Genomic DNA, 21,691 nt, shown 5'->3' with positions numbered 1-21,691 from the left:
GTTAATCGCGAATATGAATATGAGTGATGATATTGATGAAGGGACACTCGCAAAGAACACCCGTGCTCACCCCGGGAGTCGAATCAGAGGCCTCTGTGATCTGGGCGCGCTGTGCAAAACACTCTGACACGGAGGTGGGTGGATGATTCAACTATAGTACACGCAACTGACGTAACAGTGCCGATTAGTAATTCAGACCACTGTTTATTACATCTAGAGAATGTTGATAAACATTTTAACATAATTTTGTCCAGAGATCATTCGATGTTAAGAGTTTTCAAATGAATGCTAAACATTTCCATTGACAGATACTAACGAAAAAAAAAAATAATAATAATAATAATAATAATAATAATAATAAATAATTCTTTTGCGGGTTAAGTGGTATAGCAGCCACAGGCTGACTTCACCAACTTATTTGACAATAACTGTTTTGATCTTTTAGTTTTTAATGCACATCGCTGTTCGTGCGATAAATTATGCAATACCGTGGTCATTATGAAGCGGTATATTTGAGTTCGGTAAAGTTACGTCAGTCAATATTGCGTATTGTAGCATCATATAGCACGAGTGGCACGAGCGCGAAGAACCAGGTAGGAATTCTACCGCTGTTGTCTGCTTCAGAAGGCAGGAAGGGTCACATGAACCAATCACCGTAGCCCTCTGCTCCGTACGCTGGCGTACGAGAGAGCATTTGCGCGCGTGCTGTAGAGATCGAAGCTTTCCATCCAGAAAGGCAGCAAGGAATATAGCGTCCTTTACGCCGAACATGCCTGGCGTACGGCCAGGAAAGGCATTAAAAAAATTCTAGAACAGGGGTTGTTAGTGGAGCGTTGCAAGCGGATCGCGAGAAATAGCTATTATAATGCCATGAAGGTCAAACATATATGAAATTAGTCAAGTTTTACTTTATATTTACAGCATTTACGCATTTTTGAAATTTTAAATCAGGGAACGCCGGACGTACTATAACGCTACGCCACTGCTGTATTCACATCCAGTATAATCCCCCGTGATCCTTGTTTTGTGATCTGGCCATGTGTGTTTGTGACTCTCCTTTCATCTAATTCATCTTCATCTTCGCGATTAGCCAAATGTGGAAGAAAACCTGAGTCAAATAGAACAAATCAATGAACTCAATTAATCCAAAAAGCTTCGTTCAGCTAATTAAGAATAGTCTTACGTTAAATTCCTTCTTAATTGAAAGGGATAAGAAAATATATACCCCTATAGAGCGAAGTACACGGTGAGCAGTTGAAAGTCATGAGCAGGAAGACACAATGAAGGGAAGGGACACTTAAATGAGAGAAATAAGGAAGGTTTATATTACGATTCACACAGGGAAGGTAGGAATGATAACCAAGCGGCTTTACAACAGGTGACGACATGGAGTAACTTCCTACTCTTTCCTAGATTGGAGTGGATAGAGGGAAATTTAATCAGAAGATTTGGCGAATCGATTATCCTTGCGTGAGCATAAATACAAAGGAATGGAGGAGAGGGCGAGAGAATACGTGTTTGTGAAAACCATAAGTTTTATATCTGCCCACCCTAATTTATCAATATTTGGCTCCTGCCCACCCGGTCAAAATTTTCTGGCGCCGCCCCTGCGTCAGTAGCAAGTTTGTCAACGACTCTGTCGACCATTTTCGCGATTGTTTCGTTCATTAATCTCACTTCCTTCACGATTGTCTCATTCGAGGCCTGTACCAGTTTCAGAATTTCCCGAATTTTACTTGGTTCATTTTGGTCCGAAGCGGGGTGACCCGGGTTCGTTTCGACACCACCAATAACGAGTAATGCTAGTACCACAAACCCATATGCATAGAAACACCTGGACACTTTCAGTTCGGCACTGGGGGTTTCGCGCCACGTGCACAAAAGAGCCCGATCCTCTCGCTCTGTAGACCGTCAGTGGCACTCCCATCTCGGCGACACAGGATTGCGCCCCGCGGACCACGAGCGTTTAGAGAAAAAAGTCCATCCACCACCACCACTTAAACCCAGTAATGTGCGTCTACGCGTAAACAACGATAGTCTACATTCTACACGTAGACACTTTTATACACGTAAATGACGTAATCTATGTAAACAACATGGCGAAAGGTGATAACTTATCAAAGGGCGCCGTGGAATTAATATAAAATTATACTGCGTATCGGTTGCTGATGTGTGAGGAGAACTTTTCATACTCTTTCTTCCAAATTCGAACAATTTCTCACCTAGAAAAAAACTAACATGGGAAATATTCTAGTGTTTTATGGAGAAAAGAGTAATGTTGCCTCATGACTGCCATCTGTTGTTTTTTTTGCATACTATTTATCTTCTTCCATAGTTGATAATAGAAGAGAAGAGAAATGTTGTTGTAAATAGGATTCTTTTCAGTTCGTTAGGAACCAATATAGTTGAAAATGTCACTTTCTTCTCATGAAACCATTGAAAATTAATTTTAATGCACTTTAGATTGTCTACGTAGTCTATGTAAACTACAACCCAATGTAATCTACGCGTATATTACGTGTAGACAACGCATGTAGACGTAAACTTATAGTCTACGGCACATCACTGCTTAAACTCTAGGACCACAAGCTTCCGTCACAATGGTATATTATAATGCGATATGTGCCAGCCAAGCTATAAATTAGGCTTCCACAAACCAAACTTTACTGTCTGTATAAAATTTCTATTGGGCTTGTTAATTTAACAATAAACAATTAATGTTTTTAGGCTGAATTCAAGCTATATATTAATACATACATAAGAGTACTGTAAAATATATATGGCTGTGTGTGTGTGTTGATTGATTGATTTGCTTTTGAAGGTAGAGATGAGTGATGATATGATGAAATGATGAATGAACACTCACAAACATCCATGCCCAGGCCAGGATTCGAACCCGGGTCCCCTGGCGTCGTAGCACAATGTGCTAACCACTCCGCCACGGGGCGGCTGTGTGTGTGTTAAATAATTCAATATAACGCGGTGTGAATTATCAACTTCGGGAACTGAATTCCCAACTTCTCGTAATACCAAACACTCGAAAAATTCCAAAAGATCTTACTTAAAATAGGTTAAATGTTGATATTTTCTTCATTATGTGTGTCTAAAAATTTCTTAAATTAACATTTTTTTAGGGGTGTGCGGGATCCCGAAAAGTCGGGACCGGGATCGGAAAAAAAATTTCTCGCCCGATCCCGACTTCGGGAAATGACTTCCCGACTTTTCGGGATCCCAAGCAGTCGGGAAATATCGAATGGTCATTTTAAAAAGTCGTTAATTATCGACGTATTCTGCATTGTAAGTGTCTGGAACTTATCGAAAATTGTTAGATTTTATTCCAGAAATGCAAAAAAAAATCACTTAAGGGTCATTCCATGTCAAATCATCCAGAATTTTGTGAAAATGTCACCCACCATCCCCGATTTTGATGAAATTCGGTATGCTTATAGAACTTTTGATGCTGATTACAAAAATGACAACTTTTTTAAAATTGGTCAAGGGGTTCAGAAGTTACGCACTTTTTAAGATCTCCGTGTACGCCACATGCGGCTCCACTTTGAATCACACGCATTAGGTTATAAACGATCGTATCTTCCCTCGGGTTTGCCGTAGAAACTTCAAGTTTGTTTTCTTTTGTTCAGAATAGTATAAGCTTTCATTTAAATAACGTTTCAGATGAATGCATCAGTAAACATGTATTTTTATATATAGTTTTATGTATTTTTTTAGAAAAATAAATGACTAACTTCAAGAGCGAATTTCATGCAATGCCCCCCTTTCAATTTCCCCCCAATTTTATATGTAGGTAGCTCAGAGTGTGTACTAATGCCTGATGAAAAAATTGGGATGGGCGGTTTAGAGACAGGGTGATAAAAAAATCATTTGCATAAAATGACATTAAAAGTAAATCTTATTAAAAATGCTTATGTATTTAGCACAAAGCCTGAAGTACAATATGTTTCAAGTTACAATATTCAAAATTTATGTTCACTAAGCATAGGCGTAACCTGGCGGGGTGGCAAAGGGAAGCACTTGCCCCTCCAAAATATATAAGTTAAATATATTTTGTGATCCTCCTGGCACTTGAGGAACAAACGAATAAAGAGTAATAATTGTGATTTTTCAAATGTATTTATCAAATAATCCTGGACACTATTTTTATGCGATGGAAAACTTTGTGATTATCTCAACCCGAAGATAGTTTCCAAGTGACCCATTAAGATAGTACCTAAAAATTGTACTCTATGCATTGCCAACATTTCATGTACTATAAATTGTGCCGTTCACTTTTTAGACGGATATTTTGACCATTTCAAACACACTAAAGTATTTGACTTATCACTAATTACATATGTCCATCCATTTGTGTTGTTAATGTCCACTGGACAGCATACTTTTTGGCCAGTAGTGGGAAGTTAATTGACCAAGTGGATGCAATAATTTAATAGCTGCATCTCCATTTTCACGTGGACTTTTGAAGCAATCCTACAAACAAGTTTGAGTCACGCACACACATGCTACTACATAACTGTTTACTGTTGGAATTCGGAAAGCCACTTCTTCACAAAAGTCAAACCATACAGTTATACAAAACATATTACATCAGCACTTACTATTTTGGCTCTGACTGTTAAACAACTAGTGTTTCGAAGTAAATAGTTACAAAGTTACAAGTACAGTTACTTTTTATTTAGGAATTCTGACTGTAACTAGCTACTTTTAAAAGTAAGTACCTGTAACGTTAACACCGGTAACAGAGTTACTTTTTGCACTAGGGAAATAACTAAATTGGACAATTCTGTTCCAGACTATAAAAATAAAATATGTACCTTCTCCGGATGCTACGTGAAAGGATTTTCTTGGAATTGCTGGCAAGGAAGCTATGCTTTGTTGCATGCTAAATTTAGAACATCCACGCTTTACTGTAATTCACTTCTAATTGTATGTGAAAACTCCATTGTTTTTGGTAGACTGCTGCGTTCGTTTGGAATGTTGTTGTCCAGCTAGGAAAAGTCATTGTCGAGGGAGTGGATCTTTGGATATTGTTGAACTTGGAATGGAGGAGAAAGAAATAGGTGCAAGTGGAATCAATGACACCACATTCAAAATATCGTGGTCAGCATACAAATGATTTTTTTATTATAATCGTTCAAGCAAAGCTGACTGTGTTTTCCATCAGTTATTAGCAGTAATAATGTAAATATATTAATACATATTATGTACTAGAAACATAAGTAAAACCCGGAAGTCTTGATGATCATTGATTTTGTGTAACGTTTACACAAATCAATGATCATTAACAGTACGTTACTGTTACAGTAACTGTAAAAGAAACTCAGTTACTTTCAAAGTACCAGTAACAATAACTGAGTAACTTTTTTAATGATTGAATGTAACTCAGTTACTTGTAAAAAGTAACTTACGGAACCTGTAAGTTCAAAATAGTGCATACTTCCTGATATTGTTGTAGTACTTTGCAATCGCCGACACATTGTACTGTGGGTTGTTGTCATTTCACCCTAGAGTGCGCGTCAAATCTCCTGCATATGGCCTTGAAAGGCTGAACAGCACCAGCGAATCACAGACGTGCGGCGTTGCCTAGTTCAGAACCTGTTTCACCTCGCTACTGAATCGTGTACCTGGCGCTCGGATATAGATTATTTCAAGTGTCAATAGTTCAACATATTGAAAGATAATGAATTTGCGAGTATGTACGAAAAACAAGCGTGATTGTAGCTTATACCGTTCCCTCTGTAGAAGCAATGTTATTATAAACGTATTTGCATTGTATCGTTTTTGCTCTCCCTTCGTTCCTGCTGCATTCCGAAATTTCCGATTAGCGAGGGGAACAGGGTACATTCGTTCCCGGTGATGGTAGAAGAAGTTGACGAAGAGGATACCGCCACTGATCGTTTTTTCCGTGTGTTTAGTGGGTGTTTGCAGCATGTCATTGAGTAAACCAAGTGGTAGTGGTAGCGAGAGAAGAGAGAAAAAATACAGTGTTGTACGAAGCCAGGAACGACAGGTGATTTTTCAGGTGCACAATTTTTAAAAAAAATGTTCGAGTGAAGAAGAGAGAAGTAAAATTGACTTTAAGAAGTGCCAGGCTCTAACAGCTCAAGCGTGTGGTGCGAATGAAGCTACCGTTTCTCGGATATGTTCGGGGACAAAACCATATGGATTGCGGCCTGTTCCAATGTTTAAATCACCTAGAAAGCACATTAACGTACCGAAAAGAAGGACAAACTTAGATGACTTTGAAAAAGACGTATTTCGTAGAACCATCTTTGAATTTTACGATCGTGGAGAATTTCCTACTGCCAAAAAGATAACGTACTCTTTACGGGACAAAATATCTTACAAAGGCTCTACAACTTCCACCTTGAGAATATTGAAAAATTAGGCTTCAAGTACAGGGAAACCGACGACGGTCGTAAATTTCTGATCGAGAGAAGTGACATTGTTACGTCAAGGGTAAAATTCCTTCGTACAATGCACGAAATTCGAGTGTCTGGTGATTCGAGACCAATCTTTTACCTTGATGAGACTTGGGTAAATCAAAACCATACATTAAAAAGTATTTGGCAAGATACCTCAAGAAATGGTGGGTTAAAGGTACCCTTAGGGAAAGGTCTTATCGTGTGTCATGTAGGTTCAGCGAAAACGGGATTCTTACCAGAGAGTAAGTGGGTATTTCGATCAAAATTGACATCAGATTATCACAATGAAATGACAGCTTATACATTTAAAGACTGGTTTCTGAACAGGTTCATTAATTACTTGGAAGAAGGAAGCATAATTATTATGGATAATGCAAGTTATCATTCCGTAATAGTTAACAAAATTCCGAACACCTCTACTCGCAAAACTGACATTCAACAATGGTTACAGCAACGCGGAATAAATTTTTCACAAACAGAAACTAAAGCAGAATTATTACAACGTGTTCTGCCGTTTAAAAATCAGGACAAAATATATGAGCTCGATCAACTTGCTAATGAAAGGGAGCATCAGATTATACGACTGCCGCCATACCATTGTCAGTACAATGCAATTGAGCTTGTGTGGGCTCAAGTAAAGCGTCAGGTTGCCAATAGAAACAGTACATTCAAAATTGTGGACGTTGAAAGACTTGTTAAGGAAGAACTTGACAATGTAACACAAGAACAATGTGCCGCTTATGTTAAACACGCACAACAATTACAGGAAAACGATTTTGTAAAGGAGATATGTCGGGATGAAATTTTGGACCCAATTATAATAAATTTGAAGGACAGTGACACAGAGGGCGAAAGTAGTGCGGTCAGTTGTTGGAGTGACGAGGAGCTCCTGGCAGTCCCTCTGGCATAATCAGGTATGTTATTTTCTCCCATTAAGTTTATTATATGTTATATTATCTAATGTTACGTGCTCTCCGTGACAAGGCGTTTCGCTCAACCACGCTGTCTCTTTTCCGTGTGAGATTTCGACATGGCACCGCCGCAGTGCGCTGCTATTGGCTATCGCCATATGCAGGAGATTTGACGCGCACTATAGATGATTATTAAGACATTTATGCCTTGAATACTATTTCTACATAATTGCCGTACTTGTTGCGTTATACTATACAAGTCTTTACAAGTATTTTTACTGTTCCAACCATCCCGTCAGAAGGATATTTTCTGTAGTATGTGGCGAAAAAGCTCCATTTGAAAAACCTTCAATCAGCACAAATGTGTAGTATTGTCATATTAAGTATCCCCATGAAGAGTAGCCAAAAAAGAACTTCCATATTGAGATAAAATGCACAAAAAGAATGTTCTCGAAGATAAATTTGCTAAACTTGGGAATGTTAATAATAATTATATATATAATTATATAATATATAAAATTTAAAAAATGAAGACTGTTGAAACTAACTTAGATGCAGTGGAACCTCAATTTTACGTTATCCAGGAGACCAAGCTGAAAAAACTTAATACGCCGGAAAATGTAAAATCTTGGAAATTTTCTAACCAGACCATCAAAATTGGATGCGAAATGAAGGAAAATGTAAAATCGAGGAACTTAAATCGGGGTTCCACTGTAATTATTACTTGCAAATTTTAAATTAATCTATAAATTTGGGAGAGGGCAAAAGCTTACCTTTGCCCCCGCCAGGTTAAGCCTATGCTTAGTGAACATAAATTTTGAATATTGTAACTTGAAACATATTGTACTTCAGGCTTTGTGCTAAATACATAAGCATTTTTAATAAGATTTACTTTTAATGTCATTTTATGCAAATGATTTTTTTATCACCCTGTCTCTGAACTGCCCTTCCCAATTTTTTCATCAGGCATTAGTACACACTCTGAGCTACCTACATATAAAATTGGGGGGAAATTGAAAGGGGGGCATTGCATGAAATTCGCTCTTGAAGTTAGTCATTTATTTTTCTAAAAAAATACATAAAACTATATATAAAAATACATGTTTACTGATGCATTCATCTGAAACGTTATTTAAATGAAAGCTTATACTATTCTGAACAAAAGAAAACAAACTTGAAGTTTCTACGGCAAACCCGAGGGAAGATACGATCGTTTATAACCTAATGCGTGTGATTCAAAGTGGAGCCGCATGTGGCGTACACGGAGATCTTAAAAAGTGCGTAACTTCTGAACCCCTTGACCAATTTAAAAAAAAGTTGTCATTTTTGTAATCAGCATCAAAAGTTCTATAAGCATACCGAATTTCATCAAAATCGGGGATGGTGGGTGACATGGCCTGGATGATTTGACATGGAATGACCCTTAAGGTGAAAATGACGTGTAGAATCCGAGATATCCAGACCTTCGTTCGGAACGAATTGTTCCCGTCCCAAATGTCGGGATTTAAAAAAACTCCCGTCCCAAGCTTGCCAAAAAGTTCTGTCCCGCACACCCCTACAGTTTTTATTCCGAAAGTGCAAAAAGAATGCCTCGAAGGGGAATTAGTGTGTACAATTCTAGATTTTCACCGCATCGGAAAATTTTGAAACTTTTCCGTCCAGGGAAATGGAGATTTTTCAGTTCCGATTCCGAATGTCAGGATCAGTGGCAGCGATTGGGTTCCAAAACCGGGAGGGGCGGGCAAGTTGCTAAAACTAGGGGGGGCAAAGACAGTTTATTTCCCTTTGTAGATAGGTTTTAGCATAGTACGGGGCAAAAGCGGCGAAAAGTAGGGGGGCAACTGCCTCCTTCGCGCCCCCCCTAATCGCCGCCACTGGTCAGGATTATTAATATTTATTTTGCAATCCCGTCCCGACCATTTTTTCTCGTCCAATACACCCCTAGTTACGGCAATCAACATTATTCTATTGTCTCTTGTGAAAACGTACTCGTATCATATATTTGGACATGGCAGTTAGTTGATGTAATCGACAGCATGTAAATGGCAGACAACAATATTCCTATGCTTTGTATTAAAATATCGCTACCATATCACTATCAATTTGTATAAATTTGTCACAGAAATCTCAGGGGGACAAGTGCCCCCCTCTCCCCCCGATTTCTGCACCCTTGACAAGCAAGGCTGTAGTCGAGTACGTAGTTTACTGTACTCATTAGCGTATACATTCTGATTCTGCTACATTGCTTGTTTGGTTCCTACTTTCATGACTTGAGATTTCGAAGTATTGAGTATAGTCGACCCGCTAGCTTCGTTAACGACCGGCTGGCTTTGGAGTCGACGGAGCGCGCTCACCAGCTACAACAATCACATCCAACGCACAGTGTTGCCACATCTACTCTCCAGCTGCGAAAGGAGAAAGGTCTCCACGTTGAAGTTGCAAACAACAAATTGACACGACAGCGTATCTGCAGTCATGTGCCTGAGAGACTACGTGGAGTAGACGAGCAGAATGACCCCACCCGCTTTCGTGGCGGCGGCTTTCTTCAGTTCTTGGACGTTAACGAAGTAAAGGCGCGGACTATAAGTCTCAACAATGTTCTTATTTCTCTTTTCCACAACAATTGGTGGCAGACTATAAAGGCTCAAATCGTTGAACGCAACAATTTATGGGTCTCTTGTACGTACCTATTACAGTTTTAAACACGCAGAGAACGAAAAAGAAAGGAATGTTGCTTTTTCCGTTTTTTATTGAAGTATTTTCATTTTTCATTTTAGTGTAATTCTAATTGACAATATTATTAAAGTTATTAAAAGTAAGAAAACTGATAATTCAGAAAAGCAATACTAACAACATTAATTTGCTTTATTTTACTTCGCTTCTTGTGCCACTTTTGGCTAATTTGCGAAGATGGGGATGAGTGATGATATGATAGGATGAATGGACACTCACAAACATCCATGTCCAGGCTAGAATTCGAACCCGGGACTCCTGGCGTCGTAGCGCAATGTGCTAACCATTCCGCTATGGGGGCCGGCTCAATTCTAACAAGAAAATAGAATTGCAAAATTTATGGGTCGTAGAGTAACATGATCCTCATCTCATTAGTATTGTACCGGGTGTTCAATTTACAACGCAACCCGGAGTTGGGGATAGTACAACTTTTGAACCGGAAGTGGTACACATATAATTCTTACACAAAATTGAAGCCTTGTTCATGCATATATTTTTAAACCGGGGAACAATGATTGGATTACATTAGTGTCTACGAAGTGTTGGTAGATGTAACGGGAAGTGTAAATGAAATCTTTTACAACGCATGAAAAATGGCACATAACACACATGTCGGACATGCCGTCGGTAATTTTCAGTTTGGTTAGGTGGATTAGCTCGGCATCTATGGCAGTGAAAAAAGAAATATTCATTTCTACCGATAGCCAATCGGATGAGGCGTCTTTAAGGGGGAACTAAGAAAATCGTTGTTTTTTAACATTAAGACTGTGCATTTGCAACACTGCTGGTGTTTCAGTGGCACAAAAGGTATGTTTCGAAACTGTATACATCATTCAAATACTGAAAACAATAAAAAAGAGACTTGGAAATTTTCATGAAAATAGTGTTACATACATGCACCTGGCAACCATGCTATGCATCAGGAATGGAACCAGAACCGAACATGACTGGCCTTTCCTCTGTTTCTTTCCAAGCGGGGGAAAATGTAATCTCATCGCATGGTTGCGTCGGGAAATTTCTAACATTTCGCTTCCCAGTCGGGTAATGACGAAAGTTTCCCGTTTTGAACGCCAGTATTATAAAACAAATCCACTTCGGACCAAAAATTTGGGTTATCAGACGTCGTCTTTTACCCGCACATGTCCTCTCTTTCAAAAAAAGGTAAAGGTAAAGTGTTCCCCTGTGCATAGCACCACGCCATGAAGGCGTATAGGGGGTGTGGGGGTAACGCCTCTCTTTCAGGTCATAAAAATGGTTCGAGTGGGTTTTTAGGAAAATGAGGAAATGCCCTCTTTTTTGGGGGTATAGACAACTTCAAGATTCGGAACAAAATTTCATATTTGTAAATAATTGTTAATATTGTCTCTGTGTTCAATTTCAAGGTAAGGAAATACAACACACTCAGTTGCAAGTGGAAATACAAGAAACTTTCCTTTCAACAAAGAATGAACACAGTTTATGGAGTTCATTATTATGTAATATTCTCCATTCCCGTGTTTCTTCATTTCTTTTAGGTCCAAATATTCTCCTGAGTTCTTTATTTTCAAAAACTCTCCATTTATGTTATTCTATTAAACTTAGAGATCAAGTTTCACAACCTTTATAATACTACCGGCGCCGACTTGTCAAAATTATTGGGAGGGGCTCTGATCACTAAAATAAATGAATGAATGACTCACTCACTCCCCCTTTTTTTTTAAAAAAAAAAATACGTCTTCGTATAGCAGTTTTTAAGCAGCTATTATATTCCTCATGCGAATGAAATGTAACATGAAAGACTTTTAGAAAATTGTCTCAAAGTCTCTTTATGTCTTTTGTGTCTGCTCATTTGTGTTTTTAGATAACAATTAACATTTTTATTGAAAAGTAGGCTATGTATTTACATTAAGAGGCCAACCTAACAGTTTTATGCCGGCCTCGGTAGCCGAGCGTCTTGGGTGGTCGACTCGACTCGCTTTGATCCGGAGGTCTCGGGTTCGAGTCCCGGCGAGAGCATGGGTGTGTTTTAATGTCCGCAACAGACTTGTAAAGAACGGACATGTGACAGACGCAAATAACCTTAGTGTTGACGTACCCATAAAAATAACGAATATTTACAATATTTAACAGTTTTATTTAATTATTTACATAAATGCTAACACAAATCGGAGGAAAATAGTTTTACTTTTTTGTTCTTGCTACAATGTTTTACTTCTTAAATTTAATTTTGCAATAATAAAAAAACACATAGCACGCCGTGCTTTAGCAATAATGCCTTTGATCATAGCCGTTCCCGCTTTCGCAATACAGACTTTTCATAAGCTTTCCTTGCGTACTTTACTGCAAGCCAGTGTTAAAGAAACTCAAAGACTTAAGAATTATTTTCCCCTTATTCTTTGGACTAGAGGAAGAGATTTCGAGGATAACTAAATATCGTACATATCAATATTGCCTGAAAGTCGTGTTTACGACCTCAAACTGTTCAGAATTCACTAAACAACTTACTGGTATAATTGTCATATCACTTCGTTATTTAGAAACTCTTTTTAGTAAAAATGTTATCAATACTCACAATTATATACTTACTATATAGTAACAAGTCATGTGTTTTGCTGTCTCTGGTCATAGCCCCCCCCTCCAAAGTTGATGGTTTAGCGGTCTCAGCCCCCCAAAGTTGATGATCTAGAACATTTCAAATGCGTATTTAAAGTTAAGTTCATGTGGCACAATTCAGAGTAAACTTTACAAGAGAAGCAAAATAATACATTAGATCCTCTTAAGCAAAATTATTTGAGAGGCTCTGCCCCAACATCACCCCACAAGCTCCGTGGAGTCGGCGCCTATGCTACCGGTATAGTAGAATTAATAACATTAGAACATTCAGACATGTGTCTGTAATGAGGCCAATTATTAGTTATACTGAAGCGGTGTAAAATTATTTTGCAGGGGTGTGTAATCTACAAGCTCACCAAAACACTAGTAATCACAAAACCTGTGTTTGAAGTGCTGCATCTAAAAATGTCCTCTTTTTTATATTATGAAACCTAAAAATTACCTCTTTTTTAAAGTTTGCCCGTGATGCAAACCCCTAGCGTAAAGACAGGATCGGACTGGAAAATCTCCGGTTTCCAGAGTCTAGAGAATTTCGAGACGAGAAATTCTACCTCCTAGTGATTTTTTTTAAAATTCTGGATTAAAAAATTGCCAACAAGTTTCATACAATTGTAGTACTTGTAGTCAGTGCTGTAATCATGGACGTCCGGAAGCGGGGTCCCCTTGGAAAATGAATGTCCAACTAAAAATTATATATTTCACAGATAATTGCATTTCAGTCACAGTAATTTATGTTAATTGTTATAAATTCGTTGAATAAACATGATAATTTCAGACTGAAGCAGTGTCCTTGAGTGGACATTACTATTATGGGGAAACATATGACTCCTGGGACCTCCTCGATGGCGCAGTTGTAGCGTCGTTGTCTTGTAAACAAGGGGTCCCGGGTTCGATACCCGGTGGAGGTTCGGATTCCACTATAAACTGTAGGTCCAGTCCAAAGTAGCCTTACTGTGCATAAAGTGGACTTAAAACACCAAATCAATCAATCAATCAAACATGACTTTTTTGCCCCCCCCCCCACATGAAAAGAAATTACCTTGCTTGCACCTCCCTGGAAATCTTGCAATCTACCCACTATTCCTCCCTCGAATGATTGTGTTTTTTTAAAAAAATATTATTATTATTTTATATTTCTGGAATAAAAACTGGCAATTTCCAAGAAGTATGCAGAAATCAAGAATTAACCACTTTTAAACATGATCATTTGGAATTTACTAGTGTTGCCCACGGGACGAGACGGGACAGGCTTTTAAAAATTCGAGACGAGACGAGATTGATCATGTGTCCCTTTGACAAACGAATATTTTCGAGACGAGACAGCATTTCCACGAGACGAGACAGGCCAAAATCTCGTCTCGTGGGCAACACTAGAATTTACCTAAGTCGGGATCGGGACTGGATCCTCCCCCTTCCCGAGTTTTCCTGATCCTTCGCACCCCTAGAGAACGTAGAACTTGAAAAACGAGAGAATAGTTTAAGTTCAATAGCAAAGCAATGTGACACATTTGTAAGTGCTTAAACTGGAGCTATTCAGGCCGAAAAACTACCGGGTGTCCCATATGCTGCACGTGCATTTTTTTACGTTTCTTACAGTATATATGTGTACTTTTGCGATTTTTCTTCTTTTTATTTTTTATTTTTTTGTGTTTTTTTAATTTTCTATGGTATTTTGATGTTTTGTATTTCGCAATTTTTAGATATTCAACTCAATTTGTAAAATGTAAAGTAGAGATGGTTAAATGAAAGAAAAGGCTTGTGGCTTAACTTTGCCATCCAAAAGAAGAAATATTTTTTTAAAAAATGTCTGGAACAGTGGCGTATGCTGGTTTTAACTAGTGGGTAATCTCCGACACTTGATTCATCCACCCACTTCTGAAGTCTCCCTGTAAATTTATCTCAACATACATACAGGATTTATGAATATATGTGTGAAAAATTTTACTTTATTATTGCGCCCACTGTCGAATGATTGTTGTGATTGCAGTTAATCTACGTTTAGAATTTCAAATAATAAAACAAGAAAAATAATAAACCTATAAGAAAAAAACTGTAACAAAGAATATGAAAGGAATGTGGTAGTGAAATGAAAACCCTCAACAATAATTAACGTGTAAAATTGAAGTTACCCCAGTACCCAGTTACTCGTGCATCCCCGATTTTTGTTTTTATACACGGAAGTTTAAGTTCAAGAGATGCTACTGGCCTACCTGCATTAACTATTTGCAATTTCTGAGCAAAAGATCCTGTTCCAAATATTTTCACACGCGAATATTGTATTATATCCATTGCATTTAACTTCAGTAAACACAGCACTAGCACGAATACTAAACCACTAACAGCTAAAGAAATATTAAATTTTCGAATCGCTAATAGGAACAACAGCACAAAGCCACATACAACACGCATTCAATTCCCTATGGATGCTGAAAAATTCCCTTTCCCAGCTTTATATTCCCTCCCTGCGATGCGCGAGGTTCTATAAGATGGAATCATTGCGTTTATTGTTTATATATTTTACATTCATATATATGTTATCTTTATGATCATTATTAATCTAAAGAGGGGGGAAGCAACTTAAATTAACTAATATATGTGTACGTATATATAGAATTTATTTCTGATAGCTTTCCCTTTTAAAAATTATTTATTTCTGTGAAATACGTACTCTCACTGGTTTTGAAGGCTACAAAGAGAAAGTAATCACGTATTTTAAAATACAAAAATGAAAGAAGTAAGCATATGAATAGTTTAATTACTTCATTAATCGATTGATTAAATTATTTGACGTCGCTTTTCTGCCACTTTTGGCTAATCACTACGAGTGAAATTGAAATTGATGAATGGACATTTACAAAGAACATCCATGACCAGGCCGGTATTCGAATCCTGGAGCTCTGGCGTCGTATGGAGCTGTGCTAACACTCCGCAACGGAGGTCGGTGTAATTTCTTGAATTTCTAGTTCAAATTTTAATTTATATAATTACTTTCATCTTCAATATTAAAGTATTTTTTCCTTTGACAATATCTGTTGAAATGGGAGAGATCAGGAAGACAGAAGCAAACGTAAAATGAGAATTAACATAGAATTGGTTCGCAAATGTTGTTCAGATTTCCTTGTTTCTCGCGCACTTTCAGATGTATTTTCTCTACTTCTCTTTTCAGTACGTAATTTGTGAACCCAGAATTCTGTTTCCTGAGAAATTTCTCTGTCGTAAACAACACGAGCGCCAACCGAGGGAAAAGGCTCTGGGGTGGAGAGTACGATCGGTGGACTCTCTCCCGAAGGAGGTTACCCTTGCCACGGAATCACCGCGCCTGAGAAGCAGTGTTTCCTTCCCCTCCCTCCCGTCAAGGGATTTAAAAGGAGCCGGTGGAATCTCACCCTGACGTCACCAGATTCCACCAGCTGGAGAAAGTGGCTGAAAGCCTCACGGACATTCCACGGCAAACGGTTCAAAACATTCGCGCGCTGGAAGCAAAGAAATATGTGAATCAAAGATTGGTTCGGAAGAATATTGCGAAGAAATAAAAAACAACTTTTATAAAAATTATAGCCGGGTCATCTCCGATTACCTAGATGACCCAGAATATACGCCGCTGGTCTGGAATCATAGGTATTGTTCATATTACCCTTTTACCTGTTACAGGTAAACCTTGGCACTGCCTAAGGAGGAGCGAATCCAAGTTATTTTGTCGGTGGGAACTGTGTTGTACAATAATAAGTTCCTAACATGGACTTGCTTTGTTCTTCTCCTATGGTTCCAGACTTATGGGACATCCGGTATGGCAATGTCTTCCAAGTAGCATGTGTAATCATTAGACGTCGGAATTTAGGTTTTTAACCTACTTTTTACTTTGCAGGTAAATAAGAAATAACACGTTACGTCAATGTTTCATTATAAAACGAAACAACTAACGAAGTTTTATAGTGCCTAAAATAACCTATTCTGCTTGTTAGAACCTATTTTAGGTTTGTGTACCTAAATTAAACCCTTTTTAGGTTTTTAACATTGTTTTTTTAGGTATGTACAGGATTTTTATATCTCAGAGAGGTTTTAACTCGGTTTGGTGACGACACAATTCAATGACTGACGTGTTTGAAACATGTTTTCTGTCAATATCCATCCCACCAAGTCTATGATGTTTTTCAAAGCTCTAAACAATACAAAATGTTTGACACTGTTACCTGCACACAGTGGCGATTTGATGGGCAGTTTTCCCCCTACATTTTGCCCTCGCATTATGGACTTAATGCTAAGCCTTAGCCTAACTAGTGACGTGGCGTAACTTTTTCAAAAGTGTTACCGGCTATCAGTACGACAATTAAGCCTGCTAGACGTTATCATCCCCCCCCCCCCCCCGGTAAAGAAAACATGTCGTCGAGCTAGATATTTGTTCATTTCGTTCTTGTTTTGCAATCAGCACAGTGATTTAGCCACAAACACTCGTAGAAAGAACTACCACTCATGAGACAGTTACCACGAAAATCCAACGAATAGTGGTAGACCCTTGTCAATTCTTCATCTGTCTCTGTTTCTTTGCAATGAGGTGCGAAGGGGAAGAAGAAGAATCACACTTTTCTCGGGTCAGTTTGACGTTTGTGTGGTGAGCACTGAGCAGACGACAGATCTCCGCTCCTTTGTGGAAGGGGAGCCCAGCTGTACGTACGTTGCCAACTTAGTATTTCCGAACAAGGTTTGTCACCAAGGAACTATATTTTCGTCTATTACCTAACTGGTCTGAGTTGTAGTTCAATCCAGCCTTGGCTCTACAGTCTACCTCTAGTTGATTCACAGAAATGGTATTCCTATTTTACGCGGGATTTAGCTCTTTTCTGCTAATCCGACGTGACAACACTGGCTGACCAGGTAGGTCTGAACGGCAACAGGGCCCCTTAACAGGCATATGAATAACCCCATAGCACACTATGCCCCAAACTCTTTCCCCGCTCTTTCCCTGCATTGGCGCCCTCTTCTCCCTTGTTGCCTCTTCAGGGTAGCTGAACGGTCTCCCTCTTCGCTTCTGTCGGCTGCAGAAAACATGTTCTAGTCAATATATACTCGACGGCAACGGTGTTCATTAACGTATTTAACAATGTTGTCATTTTATTGAAACTACTTTTTAATTCTTTACATTTTGCTATTACCTGCGGTAACACCGGCTACATGCACGCCACGCCTCTGGCCTTAACTGTCCTTGCCCCACCCCCTTTCCCCCCAGTTTTGCCTGCACAGTCAAAAGTGAAAACTTCTGATCCGCGTGGTCTTGCTCACTTTTGCTTCAGTTCTGTCCATTGTGGCATTCACGCCTTGCGAAGTAACGTTTCAGCATTCAAATTTGCACTACTAACTATGTTTCTGTTGAAAGATAATTTTGAGCATGTAAAATGATTCACGCAGACAAAAGACGGAGTTTGACTGTGGATAAGATGAAACAAGGTTCAGGATGGTCATTAGGATCATGATAAAATTCAAGTATAATTCCTGATTTTTAAGGCGAACTTTCAAAGAAATCAAGGGTACAGGCAGATGTTTTCTCTATTACAACCTTACGTATTACCACCATTCCCACACAAATGTATTAACAATATGAAAGGTCTGCGTGATTCCAATCTACCCAAAAATGTATCTAAACAACTTGAAGATATCCTATTTTGCAATAATCTTAAATCTGTTAGATAGATTGTCTGCAAAAGATACTTCCATGCACCATTCTTTTTCTACCTTGATAAAAATAAAAGTTAAACTGAGAGAAACTCGTCCATTTATAAATGTGTATAAATTTAATGGAATTTAGATTAATACAAGTTGCAATTTTTCACGTCTACGGAGAAAAAATTGAAATAGAGAAAACATCTGATCGTAGCTTTCTTTTCATGTTTACCAAAATTCATGCATAATTCCCAGAGCCATTAATTCACGCATAATCCCCGAAGCCGAAAATTCACGTATAATTCCTGGAATTCAATTAATTCCAAGTGAGTAGCCATCCTGATATTGTACAGCAAATTATACATACGTAATTCATTTTTCATATCGAAGAGTAACTTTTGCGAACAGCACAAGTATAACATTACAATAATTTATTGATAATTTTGAAAATGATGGAAGAAATGAAAATTTAGTTGTTATATATACCTACATGTATGTATCCTGTTATTGTGAAATTTCGTTATTAATAATTATATACTCCCTCTGTCCCATAATTATAGTCCGGTATGCCAAAATGGTAGTACAGGAATGACAGACGAAGAGGCAGATGGAAAGCACAATTTGTACTGATCCTTGAGTAATAAAGTTGTATGACTCATTCCCGTGTTTCATGTTCTTCTTCTGTATACACCAATGTTACAGTTTGAATATCTGACAATTATTATAACACAACAAACAAAAATGTACCAGACAATAATTATGGGACAGAAGGAGTAATCAGTATTTTTCAGGAATTTCGTACCATTGAAATTTTTTTTTTTTTTTTTGGAACCTGAAAATCCGAGGTGTAGTAATCATAATTTTTCTGTGTCATTTACAAGTGTATTGTATATAGATGATATATTCATATTATGTTGTTTGTTTAATTACGCTCCCGTAGGAGCCGTCAAAAATTGCCATAGCCGACGATATTTCACGTCGTCTTGGCGGGGTATTGGGAAAAGTTTTCAACTAGCAATAATCGCACCTCGGTTAAACCTCATTGGTTACGATATCGCCACTGCGCAAAGCTAACGGGACTTTTCCTGAATTTCTCTTTTCCCGTTTAAACGCAACACACTGAGCGTACGAGATAGAAATTACAAAGTATTTACTACAGTTTCTCTGAATGCATCTTAACTTCGTATAACATCTGTACAATAAAGTATTTTAATACAACTTTTTTGTTTAAAATAACTTGAAATATATTCTTTTAAACACGATAACGTTTTGGAAATATTCTTACTTCCTTGTGCTGCCATCTATCGACAACTTTTTAAGTTCCTACAAGTTTCGTGTAGCAAAACCGTTGTAAATCATAACTTGTAGTGTATCTGCATAAAAATTAAATGTTTTCGTAAACCGAAGCTTTTATACATATAGACATTGTAGATCAACGGAGGGGTGAAGGGAGTCCGATCCCCTTCCGAAACAATCTTATTTTAGGTAAATATTTTTTTTTTTACATTTCTACTTCATTCAAGATAGATTTGATTTGATTTTTGTTATTCAGCATCTCTTTTCTTCAACTTTTGGCTAATCGCGACGATGAGGATGAGTGACTCTATGGCAGGGCCGCCGAAACCGGGGGGGGGGGGCAGGAGGGCCCGGGCTCCTCCAGTTCTCGCTTAAGCTCAGGGTGAGAAATCACTGCAGAGTGGTGGGGGAGAAGGAGCAGACAGACACATACACTAGGCCTATATATATACAGGGTGTCCATAAAGTCTCATCCCACCCTGGGTATTGTGAGAACGGCTGTACATAGGAAGAAATGGCGAAACTCGTATTCCATGATGTTCAGGGGGAAACGATTTGAGGCCAACCATTCCCTACCCGGGCCCCCCACAAGGGGGTAGGCTGGGGTCGACTCAATTTTTTTCAAATAGCAAGGGGGTCGAAGGATATGTCGTTTGAAAGGTCTTATCATAACAACAATAATACATCAAATCCGGGGTCTCTACGTAGCACCAATTGACAATGGCGTGAAATCAAATGTGGAACATGACCAGTATTGCATAGGACAGGACTCCAACTCCTACAGTAGTAATCCTAGACAACAGTGGGAGCTGGAAAATGTTCCTACACTGTAGCATGATTCGGAGATATCCTAGCAGTGTCTACAAATACCTACACCCCCCCCCCCCCGCGCAAGAGATGGCAAGCATCCGTACACAAAACCGCATATCATCGCGCCCCCTGAGATTGCTACCAAGAGGACATGGACCGACATGCACAATCGCAACTCAAGTCAAATGGTGAAGGAGGCACGTAGTTACATGTACAATGTCAACTGAAGGCAAATGGGGGGGGGGGTTAAAAGATGTTACAACACGTACACCACTAAAAGTGACATTGAGCTTACCTACTATTTACAGAAGATGTTCGAAATGAACCCCATTTATTTCTTGGCAGTAGAAGAAATGAGTATGAAATGCACGTCGCACTTTGCTGAACGTGTCTGCTGAAATGTCTCTACAGGCTTCTATTATTCTTTGTTGCAGATCAGCAAGACAGGTTATGTTTTGTACACAGGTGTCCCCAAAGGAGAAAATCGTTCGGATACAAATCAGGCGATCTCGCAGGCCATTCGATGTTACCACGACGGCCTATCCACCTATTGGGAAAATATTCTTTCAAGTACTCACGTAGTGTGTAGTGTGCAGGACATCCATCTTGCTGAAAAACGACATTGTCCGCATCAAATTCAGGCACACCGTTGACACCGACTTAGTTTTCTACAAGGTCCGTTACCAAGGGATCCACTGTGTCACGTAGATTTTGCAGGTACAGATTACCGTTTAAATTGCCATTAAGAAATAGGGGTCCAATTATGTGATTTCCTAAAATACCTGTCCACACATTAACCTTCTCAGGTCTTTGCGTATGGCCTTCCCTAACAACATGGGGATTAACATCTGCCCATACTCGAACATTGTGTTTATTAACACAGCCTTTTAGGAAAAAAGAACTTTCGTCACTGAAACAGATGTTGTGTAAGAAGTTCTCGTTGTTAGCAATCCTGTCGCACATAATTTCGCAAAACTCAATTGGTCTATCAAAATCATCATCTCCAAGTTCTTGCTTTATCTGCATTTTGTAAGGATGAAATTTGTGTAATTTTTTTTAACACCTTACTGATAGAACTCTGTGGAATGTTACTTGCTTGTTCTGTTTGTCTGAGAGACGTTTCAGGGTTTGCAGTCACGCGTCCTATAACTTCCAACACTGTTGCCTCATCGATGTGAGGTCGTCCTGGACGTCGACTGTCATTGACGCTTTGCGTTTCACGGAATTTTTTCACAAGGTCTGAAACATACTTAT

General features: G+C 38.6%; 1 non-coding gene across 1 annotated transcript; it reads right to left on the bottom strand.

The window, feature by feature from the left end:
* Window positions 1–19,262: 19,262 nt before the first annotated feature.
* LOC145994518 (U4 spliceosomal RNA) lies at window positions 19,263–19,403 on the bottom strand. Its single transcript, XR_014442382.1, has one exon. It is a non-coding gene; the product is annotated as a U4 spliceosomal RNA (small nuclear RNA).
* Between the last annotated feature and the right edge of the window lie 2,288 nt (window positions 19,404–21,691).

This window comes from Lepisma saccharinum, chromosome 10 (assembly GCF_977018435.1).
Source record: "Lepisma saccharinum chromosome 10, izLepSacc3.1, whole genome shotgun sequence".
NCBI classification, from domain to species: Eukaryota; Metazoa; Arthropoda; class Insecta; order Zygentoma; family Lepismatidae; genus Lepisma; species Lepisma saccharinum.
The sequence above is the reverse complement of the archived record's forward strand: the minus strand, read 5'-3'. Positions and strand labels throughout refer to the sequence as shown.